We start from the raw sequence: 9825 nt of genomic DNA, 5'->3' as shown, positions 1-9825 counted from the left end.
CAAAGGGAAGTAATATTCTTCTGTCAGCATTGTACTTGCAGCGATATAACATCAGAAAGAGATTATTTTGCTCATTTAAATCCTCATCTTAAAAGAAATTAGACTTTAGTTTGTATGTTTTTAGGCTGTAACTTTAAAACAAACATTTACTGTACTTTTAAATCTCATAAAAACCGTAAACACACCCATCACACATTGGTTGAATATAAACCAGGTGTTGTTGTTAGTAGAGTATCCTCTGTGAATGAGCTGGAGACAGACAGTCAGGAGCTGCAGCAGTCAGAAGGTTCCAGTCCGTTTTGCTGCTGCTTTACTTAATTTGGAACACCTGGTATTTGTCCCAAGCAAAGCAGTTGATGTGTTTCTAGAGGAAATCCAGTTTTATTGGGTCTACATCTGTTCCATTATCTTGTGATGTGCTTCATGACCCTTTGCTTCAGAAAAATCTCTCTGTAGATGAAGTCACAGTTAGAGAAATTATTAATGCAATTTACTCTACCAATCCTGTGCTAAGACCCATACAAAAAAGGCGGTCATCTTAGTACCGCCTATCTACGTAGGCAGTATTACAAACAGAAATTCAACGTTGTTGAGCCAGTTGAATACAGTCTTGATGTAAAAACAAAAAAACAGTTTCCAATATGTCCCAATACTAATGTCCTTAGAGCAGCTGGTAAATAAACAAAATCATTGATAAAGTTGTTGAAAGTCATCAATGTCACAATAGCACACTTTCTGGTGTGTCAGGTCAGTACAGGTCATTAAAAGATGGTTCCCTATTTAGGGCAAACAGTTTTCTTGCTGGAGACAAGCTAAGGATTATCCTAAATTTATGTGTGAATGACTTTGAGGTCTGTAACCCTCTGGGCACCTCATGAAAGAAACACAAGCTTTGTACTGTTTATTGGACATTAGCTAACCTGCCTCCAGGATCTCATTCCTCATTATCATCTATCTATATGTCAGTTTGGTGCAAAGCTGACTATGTTAAAACATATGGTTCCAACAAGATTTTTGAAGCTCTTCTACAATATCTTAAAACCCTTGAGAAGCATGGTGTTTATGTTACCCTGTTAGGTGAGTCTGTTAAAGGCACAGTTTTCAGTGTGGTGGCCGACAACCTTGGAGCACACAGTGTTGCAGGATTTTATTCAGAGCTTTTGGGTGGAATATTACTGCAGATGTTGCACTGGGAAGATCAGTGACAATCAAGTATATCCTGTTGCATCTGGTGCTTTTGATCTCAGGAATAAGGAACTCCATCAAGTTCATGTTAAACCACCTCAAGATACAGGAACAAGTTGTTATGGAGTGAAAAATGAATGTGTTTTCACAAAAAATCTATCTCACTTTGATGTTATTTTTGGATATCCCCCTGATCTCACCCATGATCTTTTTGAAGGCATCATCCCAGTAGAGTTGGCTCATTGTTTGAATGTGCTCATTTCCAAAAGGCTTTTCACATTAGCTGACCTAAACAATGCTATTCTAACATTTTCCTACAAATGGTCTGACACAACAAACAAGCCACATGTTGTGTCACAAAGTTTCTCTCGCGCTAAGACAGTGGGAGGGAATGCTCATGAAAATTGGAGCTTGCTCCGTCTCTTGCCCTTTTTGGTTGGGTCACGTGTACCGGAACACGAACCTGCATGGGTTGTACTTATGGATCTCAAAGACATCACAGAGCTTGTTGTTGCCCCTGTTCACAGTGATGACTCGCTAGCATTTTTGGAAAGTAAAATAATTGAGCACAGGCAGAGATTTAAATAACTTTTCCCTGATTTGAAGTTGTTACTGTAGCAGGATGGATTGTTGCAGGTGTGGCTGTGAGGGTAATTACAGGCAGTGGCCCCTAGAGGCAATATATAAAGACCAAGGTGCTCGCTGGCCAGGATGGGCATCTTCTGGTCCTTGGAACCGCCCACTTCCGGTTGTGGACTTCCAGGTTGCCTTACAGGTATGTAGCGGTGTCAGGCTGCCGAGGGGAAGATGTCAGCAGGCTTCACATTGCTTTTGTTACGTGTTGTAGCTCTGGATAACCAAACAAATTGCAATCACGTCCGAGCTTGAATGAAGCCCCTGCATTTCGCGTGCCGCTATTCTGTTCCTCTCAAGTGACAAACAGTCGGGTGAGTCAGCAGTGCTTGAAGCCTCGCACATTCCTCTAAGCTGTCGCTTTTCTTTTTAAATTTAATGTCTTCCACAGCCAGGGACTTTCTGGTGCTCCCGCTAATATTGGAGCAGCTGCTCTTTTTTTAATCTGAATTTCTGGACGACTTCACGTTCGCTTGCTCTTCACTACGCCGTGTACGTCGAGGATTCTGCTGGGGTGGCTTTCCGCCGTAACGTCCGTCGGAGGTGCATGAGGAAGAAACACCAGGGCACTCCCGGACTCTGCCCCCCCCACTGGAGATCACGAGCGGTTCTCATCTCCAGACTTTTTACCCTTTTAGCCTTGTGCTTTTAAGGTTGTGATTTTAACTATTGAATGAGCACAGTGTTTTGTTTTTTTTATTTGGTGAAGTGGAGCTGCACGAGCCGATCAGCTCAGCTCACACTTCTTCCTAAAGTGTTCTGTTTTTTATTTATATTTCTTGTTGTGTGTGGATTTTAATTATTTGTTTTCCCCCTCCCCTCAGTGCTGAGGACCCAGTCTCGTGCCCAGGTGGAGGTTTCCCTCGTTTGGAGTGTCGTGTCCTGGTGAAGGGATTCACGTGTGAGTGTGTCATATCACGAGCTTGGGGTGAATTACAGTTTAGTTGTTTTGTTTTGGGGGCCTCCACCTTGCGTAGCTAACGGGCCTCAGCCAAACGGATCTTTCCCCTTTTTAGTTTGTGTGAATGTTTTATTGAAATTTCTTGTTTTTAATTGATTTTTAGAACTTTTGTAATAAAAATTTTATTTTTAACTCTGAACCACGCCTCCTGCCTTTGTGTGCAATCGATCTACTCATCCTTTATTCCACTTACCACATTACCAAAACACCATTACTTGGAGCACTATTCGCAGAGGATTAAGCCGTTTGGTCCAGTTGTTGGGCAATGGACAATGTGCTTTGAAGCTAAGCATAGCTTTTTCAAACAGGTTATCAGACACACAAGTTGTTTCAAGAATGTCCCACTTTGTTTATCCTTAAAACATCAGATGACGATTGCTTACCCTCTGAGTGCACCACGTCTGTCTAAGTCTGATATTTAGGTTTCAACTGTATCCACTCTGTCAGTGGACTTGCTCAATGAAGACATTGCACAAGTCATTCAGCAAAGGTTCCCTGGCACATGTGAAGTTAACTTTGCACAGTGTGTGACAACCAGGGGCATTGTTTACAGAAGAGGGATGTTACTGGCTCACAGAGTAGCTGGTGGATTGTCGGAATTTTCTGAAATTGACCAGATCTGCATTGTACATGACTGTATGTTCTTTGTTGTCAAAGAACTGTGTGGTTGGTATAGAGAGCATTATAAAGCTTTTGAACTCAGCCCAGCTCCCAAAAGAACATTCACTCTTGTGGAAATCTGTGACATCCTTGATGCATATCCACTTGTTGACTACAAAGTTGGAACGACACGCATGGTGGCTTTGAAAAGACACATAGAAATAAAAGGTGTGCCTTGATCTGTGTATTCATCCCATTATTGTCAGTTTTTTTTTTACAGTTTATTATGAAATTCACATTTTACAAAGGTGTGATGTCATTTTTCCTCTTTGTTTTATCTCTGCAGAGTAAAAGACATAAACATGGAGACCAAAATCCTAAAGACTGTGATTTTAAAGATTATTTTCCTGATGATAGCTGTAAGAAACTGACTCTTTCTGGAGGACTCCCTTCATCTTTGAAGGTCTCATCAATGAAGTAAAGCAACAGCGAGGACTGAAGGGCAGCTTTAAACTCCAGTTTATGGATTCCCTGTTTGGAAACGAGTTCTTCAACTTGACTTCTGTTTCAGAAGTAGAAGACAAAGGTACTCTTAGAGTCACTGATTTGTCAAAACCTACCACAAAACACATTGAGGAAAGTTCTGTCTCCAACCCACTGCAAGGATCCAATCCTCCCTCTACAGATGATTCATTCCTGTGGAGTGGATCTGTTGACACAGATATCTTATCATCAAGTGAGTCTTCAAGCTCACGCTTTTCTTGGCCTGCTGTTTTTCATGTCCCAAGATTTTCTTATGATGCTGAATTCCCTTATATTCAGAGTGGCACGGTGCTTATTCCAGATCCCAAGTTGAAGTCAGCCATCCTTGATGCCCTGGTGCAAGAAATTGTGCAGTACAAGGTTATGTGAGTGATAAAGAGATTGATCAAGTTGCCCGTAGTCTTATACAGAAACATCCATGTTTAACTGAGAAAGGACCATCAACTGGATATGATGGGTGGAAAACTAGTTTAACATACACACTATCGAACTACAGAACCTACCTGAGAAAATTTGGCTGCCCAGAAGTGACTGTGAACTCTTTAAAGAACAAGCCTGCTGGAAAGCGCACTGCAGCCTTTGGAGTTAAAAAGGCTAAGAGAGCAGAGGTGAAGTTTTGCCCAATGTATCCATCAGAAGAAACTGAGGAAAGTCTGGAGGCCATGCAGAAATCTATCCTGTTGGATGTGAAGAAGAAGAACAACCGAGAAGTTGTAAAATACAAAATGGAACACACATTTGCCCACAGAAGGCATGAAGTTGTCCGTGATGCACCAATGGTGAAAGATTTCATGGCAAAGTGGTCTGCTCTGTTTGATGTCATTGAGGTAAGTAAGACTGTCAGCTTTTTCCGTGATAAAAAAACATCTTTGACTTTGAAACGATCATATTTACTTTTATAGACGACACAAGGGACAGTTTTAGTATTAGCAGCTTGTGTCATAGCATGCTAGCGTAAGTGTACTGTGTAACAACAGTGTCGTTTTCAAATCAACACTTGTATTAAAGGTTCTGTTGCTGCTGTAGAACCAGCAGCTTTATCCTTCAGTTCTGTCTGGATCCGTTTGAAAGTGGCTGCATGTCCCGCTGCTGCTGCATCAGCCAAAGCTAACCGCTACACCAACAGATGAGTAGCAGAAAGGGGTGGTAGGTGGGGCGGGGGCTTCTCGTGGCACGCGCTATTTTTATTTATTTATTTTTTTTGGAACAAGCTCTCTCTCTCTCTCACTGAATAATCTCCTCTGCTAGCTGGAGCTGTCATGTCTGTTCTTTGCAAGAGCCAACTTTATACTGGACTACAGAAGCCTACAAATGCGGGGAAAATAAAATCTCGTGTTTCTAAAGTATAAATAGTCTAAAATTCAAATTAATCAATTATATTAATATCACAAAGCCCTACTTTCTTTTACCACCTACTTCTTTGAAGCATGGTGTATGTCATGTTTACGAGGCGAAGCGGACCCAGATGCAGTAACCAAGGGCGGAGTGGGTAATTGGGAGAGTCGGGAGGATTCCCGGTGGGCCGCTTCATTCATGGGCCAGTGAGTCGGCGTCATGGAAAAAAAAAATTCACAGTAGAACATGAATGAATCTTTTTAGAAATGTTCGTCTGTCCCTTTAAGAGACAACACAGTCAGTTTTGGAGCTACAATTTAATATAAACACCCCATTAAATTCTGACAGTTGGTTGAATCCACCAGAGCACGCTTTACCATCATGTCTTGGCCGGACCATTGATGGGAATAACGCTCTATTTAGACGGTCTATGGGCAGGAGAGAGAAGCGGCTGCGGGCCAGACGGATGATTAGGGAGTACAAATGTGTAAGAAGCGATAATGGTTATGAGAACGAGCGGTACGGGCCGCTAAATGCCTAAAACATAGTGGCACGGGTTCAGCGCAAACACTGAGTCACTTTCTCCGCTGCTTCTCCGCAGTGGGGAGGGGCGGGGCTCCTCTCCGCCTGCTCCAAAGGTGAAAAACGCGGGAGGCAGAGCGGCCGCGAGCGAAAAGGTCCGAGCTGTGTCTGTATTTTTGTAAAGTAGACACAGACAGCGATCTGTTTTCAATGTTACATAACACAGATTGTAAGTGCAGGAACAGCAGTAACCTGTCCAAACACTGCGATAAAACACACCAGATTCTAGCTGAGTCCTGCTCAGCGTCTGACCGTCCAATGAGACGTACACACGTGGAGCACGTGACTAAGTGTTGATTATCAAAGAAAAGTGCAGGACATTTTGCTAAAAGGAGGAGAAATTAAAGATGGCAGCACTTTGAAAAACAATGATCCTGGAATATCAACAGGCTGAAAGCTGATAGGTTTCCTCAATTTGTTGTTGTTGTTGCCTCAACAATAAGAAATTGTTGGACATGAAATGTAAAATTAATTAAAGTGAATTTGAACAATATGATTTTTTTTATTTCTACATCTATTGCTCTTTGAAGTGAGACCATTTGATTTACTCTTCATGTTGGTTCTTAACTAGAGCTTTGTTTATTAGCTTATTTGTTAATTACCTTAAAATGTATGTAATTATGGCAAAGACATGTTAGTATTTATTGATAATTTTATTTTAATGTTAGAAAGGGCATAAAATTGACACATTGTGTTTTAAATTATTCTAAAAAAAGATTTAGAAGAAAATAAAGATACATTTGTGTTTAAAATAGTTATATATCATAAATTATCGAGGTCATATATTTATTATTGCAATGTTTACCCTTTTGCAATAAGGTTGGTATCATGAATCATATCGTATCGTGAGTGAGTCTGAGATTCCCAGCCCTAATACTGACATCAAATAATGTTTTCACAAATGGATACTCAGATATTAGGCTGACATTCACATTCTCATTCAGCTTTTATTTTCCCAAGTTTCATGTCAGAACCGTCTCCATTCTGAAGTTCATTAAAAACACACTGGAGCATGCTCAGTCAGGACCACTTGGAGGCATTAATGCTCATGTCAACAGAAAAATAAATTCTTATGTCCATTGGCTGTGAAAAAGTAGCAAATAAGGTTGAAGAAACTACTTCACTTCTTATGTCGTGACTTATGCTGTAGATTCTGGAGTTATGTTCTTTCAAATGTTCACAAAAAAAAATTAAATTTAGATTTTCATTCACATTGTCATACGGAGAAATATTTCTGTTAAACCACACATTTTTATTATAATTATGTAATAATTAAAAATTATACATTTAAAATGCTTGCCTAATTTTTCATGTGGCAAAAAATGGGCTGGTCTCGACCATTGAACTCCCAGGCAGAAAAGTTGTCCCACTCCGCCCCTGGCTGTAACCCAGACGGATCACGGAAGGCGGAGGTAGTAAAGAATGAGTTTTATTGTCCGATGAGGGTTTGGGCACTGAAGCTGGAGTGGAGCGGCAGCAGGAGGAGGCAGACGAGGATCAAAATGAGTCCAGATAGTAGAGCAAAGTTCCAGGAGGTGAGTGTGGTGATGATGGCGTGGTCTTGCAGCAGGGTAGATGGTGGAGCTATGTGGCAGTGGACCCAGGTCAGCACGTGGTGGGGAAAATCCTGGCAAAGTGAATGAGATGTGAGCATGAGCTTCACCAGGTAAGGTAACAAACTGGCAAATAATGCTGGAGCAGGTCCCTCTTAAATAGCTGACTGTGGCTGATGAGATGAGTGCTGGCAGCTGGGTCCAATCAGGAGGAGCAGAGGAGAGCAGGAGCACCATGACAGTTCATTTGTTTATGTTGTACTGTTAAAGTTTCTCCTTTACTAAAATTTTGTCCATTATGTCTCTTTATTTGTTTTGACACAGGGCATGGATAAAGAATCCATTAATGATGCCATTGAAGACACCTGCGTGGGTATTTGTGTCCTAAAGGAACAAGCTGCAAGTACTGACATCAGAATCGTGTAGGAGGGTATCAAGGTGCTGCAGGATCTGGACAATTTGGCATTGGCTGTCGCCATGCTTTTCAGACTGATGTATGCTCTCAACCTCAGTTATCCCCAAAACCTCAGCTATACCTTTGAGGTACTCCAAAAGATAATTATGGAGCTCAATGACGTCGAACTCTCCAACAAGGTTCGTGCTCTGAAAAACAGACTCTTTCAGTGAAAGTGCAGAGATGCAGCACAAAGGGTGTTATGCCCTCCTTTGTCAGTAAACTACTACTTGAATTCAATTGTTAAGAATTTGTTTAGCACTGATAAATGCATTTCATGCAATGTTTTTGTTGGTTAAGTTTGGACTCTTTGATTAACTTTTGACTTTATTATTTATGAATAAAAAAATATCTGCTGTCTACTACTTCACTATTTTCTTTGTTTACAATTCTTTTTCTTGTATATTTGCACTGGGACTAAAGTTTTATTTAATTCTAAAATGCACTTTGCTTTTGTGTTTGATGCAATTGTCCCAATTTCTAAGTAAATGGCAACGGTGAATTTAACGAATACAGAATAGTTTTGTAATGTCAGTCCTGTTGTTTTTGTGAAAGGGTCAGAGCAGTCTTCAGAAATGCACTATAAAGGGTGTTATCCCCATATTTAACCAAACTTGTGCACTGTTGAATATTTACATGCATGTTATGCAATGTTTTTCTATTTGGGTATGAACAGTTAAGTCTTTTTGATTGAATAGCTTTTGATTTTAAGATTTTTTAGTGCTTTTGATTGTGATTTTGATATATTAAATTTTCAATAAAAAAACCCAAAAAACCCAACAGAATTTACATTCCACTCAAGTCAGCATATACAAGAATTACAAATTCCTTCAAGAGTATTTTAAATTATGCTTTCTCTTATACAGTCTTATTTTAACAACCCCACCCTCACCCCAAGAATAAGAGTCCCTCTCCTTAGACCTTGACAATATAATTATATGCTGAACAGACTTCAAAATAAAATGTAGGTCTGATATGCCTTCCAAAAAGTCATCAACTGTCTATTCCCTAGAGCAGGGGTCTCAAACTCGCGGCCCGCGGGCCATCTGCGGCCCGCGTCTTCATATGAAAGATTACTGTTTAGTGCGGTCCGCAAGGCTGATATGAATGACAGTTGCTGTGTGCAGAGCTGAATGAACCAATCACAGTGAGGTATATGGCTCGGGAGGCGGGACATCAGCGGGCTGTCCAGTACCTCCTCACTCACTCATTCATTCCTCCAGTCAGCCGGGAGGAGGAGGAGCCATGAAGCTGCTGGAAGTGCCTTCACTCTAAACGTGATTCGCGCCTCTTTCACCGCGTGACAAATTCACAGCCTGTCGCTCGTCAAAAAGCGTGTTTCTGACGCTGCGCCGGGTGTTGGAGGAGCTGAATGTCTCACTTAGAATGAATGGGAGGCGTTTTATTTATGTCAAAACTCCAGCAGAAATAAGAATTCTCCGCACCCGCATCAAACATTCCGCGCGGACAAATCCGACTCTCGCGAGCGCTCTTTCCTTTAACACGAGCATGCGCGCGCGGGAGCAGAATCTTCAAAGGTGCTTTCACAACGGCCGCGTGCGGTGCATTCAAGAACGCGGTCTGCGCGGGTTTATGAACCCACGCTCAGCAGGTGGTATCCACACTGGAGCAGAGACGAGATTCTTCTTCTATTGTGTTTTTACCGTTCGGCTCCTCTGTCATCTACAACAGGGAGAATCTTGGAGCAAAAAGTAAAGACGGTGGAAATCCCTGAAATGTTGCTCCATGTTTTTAGTTGTCACAACCCTGTCCAAAATATTGTACTTTTACTAGAAAAATAGATTTAAAAAAAAATTCTAACTAATCTGTTTTATTCATTTTTCCTCTTTCTTTTTTTTTCTTAGAATCCTTCCAAATCTTTCAGACAAAATGAATTGAATTCTGTCTTTTCTCAGAGATTTTGTTCTTTTTCATTGGTTCACTGTAAGCAGCGGCTCTTTCTGCTCCCTAAGGGATTT

General features: G+C 41.1%; 1 long non-coding RNA gene across 1 annotated transcript; it reads left to right on the top strand.

Annotated features, from left to right (window-relative positions):
* Positions 1 to 1574: 1574 nt before the first annotated feature.
* On the top strand, positions 1575 to 2969 carry LOC112138194. Its single transcript, XR_002917730.2, has 3 exons — positions 1575 to 1960; positions 2033 to 2132; positions 2210 to 2969. It is a non-coding gene; the product is annotated as an uncharacterized LOC112138194 (long non-coding RNA).
* Positions 2970 to 9825: the final 6856 nt, after the last annotated feature.

This window comes from Oryzias melastigma, unplaced genomic scaffold (assembly GCF_002922805.2).
Source record: "Oryzias melastigma strain HK-1 unplaced genomic scaffold, ASM292280v2 sc00281, whole genome shotgun sequence".
Classification (NCBI taxonomy): domain Eukaryota; kingdom Metazoa; phylum Chordata; class Actinopteri; order Beloniformes; family Adrianichthyidae; genus Oryzias; species Oryzias melastigma.
The sequence above is the reverse complement of the archived record's forward strand: the minus strand, read 5'-3'. Positions and strand labels throughout refer to the sequence as shown.